The sequence below is a fragment of the Pinus tabuliformis genome, chromosome Q, assembly GCF_031772625.1.
Source record: "Pinus tabuliformis cultivar Carrire ecotype Pingquan chromosome Q, CPIR1, whole genome shotgun sequence".
NCBI lineage: Eukaryota > Viridiplantae > Streptophyta > Pinopsida > Pinales > Pinaceae > Pinus > Pinus tabuliformis.
The window spans coordinates 647,063,879-647,067,280 of NC_142296.1; the positions used below are offsets into that span (position 1 = coordinate 647,063,879).

Consider the following 3,402-nt stretch of genomic DNA (forward strand, 5'->3'; position numbering starts at 1 on the left):
CAACAAAACTTCAAGAGAGTTTTAAAGAAGCCAGGGAGGATAGGACCTCAACTTATTTGAAGGAGAAGTTGGGAGGGGTCAAATCCAGGGTTTGAGCCATTGAAGTTTTGAGGGGTCCAAATAAGAATCAACTGAGGGATGGTTCTGTTTAAAGCAGAAAGAGAGGGCTTTAAGAACATCTCTTCTGATAGTGACTAAGGAGGATTTAAAGATAGCTTGATTATGAGATAGCCAAATCTGCTAGGAAAAATATTTGGGAAGGGTTATCCAATACTCTTTAAAAGAGGATTTGGTCTGAAGGGAGCCCATATATTGCTTATGCCAAGAATAAAAGAAGGGTTGAATCTCTGAGGGTCAATGAATCTTGCAAAATAGGGGACCCAAGGTAATGCTCCAGATTGCATGAGACTGAAACAACTCCCCTATCCCTGAGTGGCCCTCCATATTTGGTGGTATTCTAGAAGGAGGAGGTGTTAGGATTATCTGGTGGGGGTGATCCTTTGTGGGTAGAAGGAGCCATCTTGGTGAATTCGTGTTATTTTGGGCGGTTATGCTCGAGTCTTCTCTCTGTGGGGAGTGTTCTTTTGGGTGTAAATTCTGGTGTTTGGTGAATGTTCAAGGCATGCCTCCACTGGGGGAAGTTATGAAACTGTCGGTGCAAAGGGGGTGCTCTTCCTCCCCTGTTGCCCTTGCTTTTGAAGGGGTGAGAAACCAAGCTCTGGTCACAGTGACGCCCCATCAAGGTGTCAAAACATCTAGGCGTGTGGACAAAAGCAATGTAGGCGTGAGAGGAGGCCGCAGAGGTGGCAAGCAAGGGGTGAGCAAAGGTGAAGGGTTGCGCGGCCATGAGCAGACTCACAAAGGTAGCAGCACCTGTGGTGGCAGGGCAAAGCATGGGCCAACAACACCCAAGGCTCATGAGTTAAATTAGATGTATTTTCCAATGTGGTCAAATTAAAGGTATTATTTAGTATGTCATTAACCCACATGACATGTCAGAGGTTCATTGAGTGAAACCCCAATACTTGTGATGTTATAGCCTCATGTTATAACAGAAGAGATTTAAAATTACAATGAGTGGTTTGTTGCAATATACTTTTTGATCCTTAACATCAGAGAAATAAGGAATTATATTTGCCATTAGAAAACACTTATTACAATCTAAATATTTACCATTTTTAACAGTAATCAACTTTATAAACATAAATGTTCATTAAAATTGTAATTGAAATACAATTCATGTAGTAAAAATAATAAAAACTCCTCGTTAAAACTATGTTTAAAATATTTTTAACAAAAAAGATAGATAAATATATTTTTGTATTATCATGATCAAATTCTCAGTGATTACTGTTGATTAACCAGATAATCTAGTACGCGGCTCCTTGATATGCTATAAGCCTGACACAACTCCCACAATCTTTCTAGTTGTTGATCTCGTTCTCTTAGAGGAGTCTCCATTACTAGAGCTGCGACATGTGTCCCTCTATGCATCTCCATATCCCACACTTGCTGAGCCATATGGTGCGACTCCCATTTCAAACACATTGTTCTGTGCTGCATAACCAGCATTGTTGCCATTTGACTGCCCATTGTCAACTTGAGCTGCTCCATAGGGATTAATGCCCCTACTCCCTGTGTCTTCGTATCCAACAAAGCTACCTGTGTTTCCATAAGGCATGGCTGGAGCACCCCACATACTTGAACCTGGAGTAGGTGTAGCACCATTGCCATATAATCCTCCATTCCCTGCAGTGTCTACTCCGTAGGCAACAGGACCTCCGTAGCTAGAAATATTGTTTACAAAACTAGTTGTGTTACCATAGCCATTACCAGTAATGGCAGGTCCATATCCTGCAGCAGTTCCATAACTGGAAACATTATACCCAGCAGGTCCATATGAAGAATAGCTACCTGTTTCTCCCACTGCAGCACTATAACCAGTGTTCATTGGAGGAAAATGGCCCGCTGAAGGAATTGGAGTAGAATTGAAGCCACGCGCATTGCTGAAACTAAAATTCCCAGTAGAAAACGACCATGGCCAGTAGAAAGTTCCTTGGGCACTGATCGTTTGACTTCAACCATCTTCCCATTTAGCTCATAAAAGGGTGTTTGCACAACAATATCTACAGTATCTTCTGAGTCAAATGTGATGAAGCCAAACCCTCGAGATGATTGAGTTACGGGATCATACATCACAACTGCATGGGTGATTGTACCAAACTGGTTAAAATATTCCCTCAAGTCATTCTCAGTAACAGTGGGTGGTAGGCCACCCACAAATATCTTCTTTGTCCTACTTTGATTTTGGCCACCATAACCATGTGTAATATCCCTACTCCTATTTATGTTATTCTGCTCATCTCTGGAAATTGCTTTTCTAACTTCCACCTAAATATTTGCAGAAGAAGACAGAAACATGAACTAGTTATAACATGCTGCTCATAAATCTTCAAGTCATGAGAAAAGAAGAAGAGGTTAAGAAAAGAAACTTACTATTCGGCCATCGATGTTGTGCTTGGAATCCAAGAGAAGTCTTTCTGCCACAGTTGGATCTGCAAAAACAAGAAAGCCAAACCCTCGTGACCTGCCTGTGAACTTATCCTTCATGATCACCACTTCCACTAAATCACCAAATGTCATAAAATAATCCTTCAGTCGCTCCTCTGTTGTCTCCCATGGTATCCCACCAAGAAAAACCCTCCCTTGCTTTGATTCCATATTACACCAAATCTGCTTCATACAAACACCAAATATCAAATCCGAATAATACAACCAAACCAAAAATCGTACAGTTCGGCGGATAATTATGAAGTAAGACGATAAAAGAGATTCTGCTTTGCGCACCGTTTAAAGTAAAAAAGCAGAGCAATTTTGATTATAAATCTCGATCGATAAAGGAAGATGGAAGGAGTGGTCTGCAGTATGAATGATTGTTATGTTGCAGTGATCATGGGTGCTTTCTAGCGTTATTGTAATAGCTTAGGATTAACTTTGTTGCTTTCCAACGTTATGGTAATAGCTTATGAAGAATGATTGTTATGTGGGGGTGTTTTCAAGCGTTATTGTAATAGCTTTGAGGTTGATGTTCACATTAATTTTGATATTACTTATTAAATAATTTCGTTATTAGGAAAAAATATTTAAATAACAAAATATTATTAATGATATTAATGATATTTTATTATTAGTAATATTATAGTATTTTTTATAATAATTATTAGATTTTATTTAAAAATATATATATATTACTATAATAATAATAACTTAATTTGAAGTTACTGTGAAGTAAGAAATTAAATTGGTGTATAAGATTTGACTACTAAAGTCTATAAATGTGTAAGACATTAAATTGGTGTATGGGATTTGACTACTAAAGTTTAGAAATGTGTCTAGACTCTA

At 38.7% G+C, this 3,402-nt stretch overlaps 1 pseudogene; it reads right to left on the reverse strand.

The window, feature by feature from the left end:
- Nucleotides 1-1,486: 1,486 nt before the first annotated feature.
- On the reverse strand, nt 1,487-2,721 carry LOC149221161 (heterogeneous nuclear ribonucleoprotein 1-like; annotated as a pseudogene).
- Nucleotides 2,722-3,402: the final 681 nt, after the last annotated feature.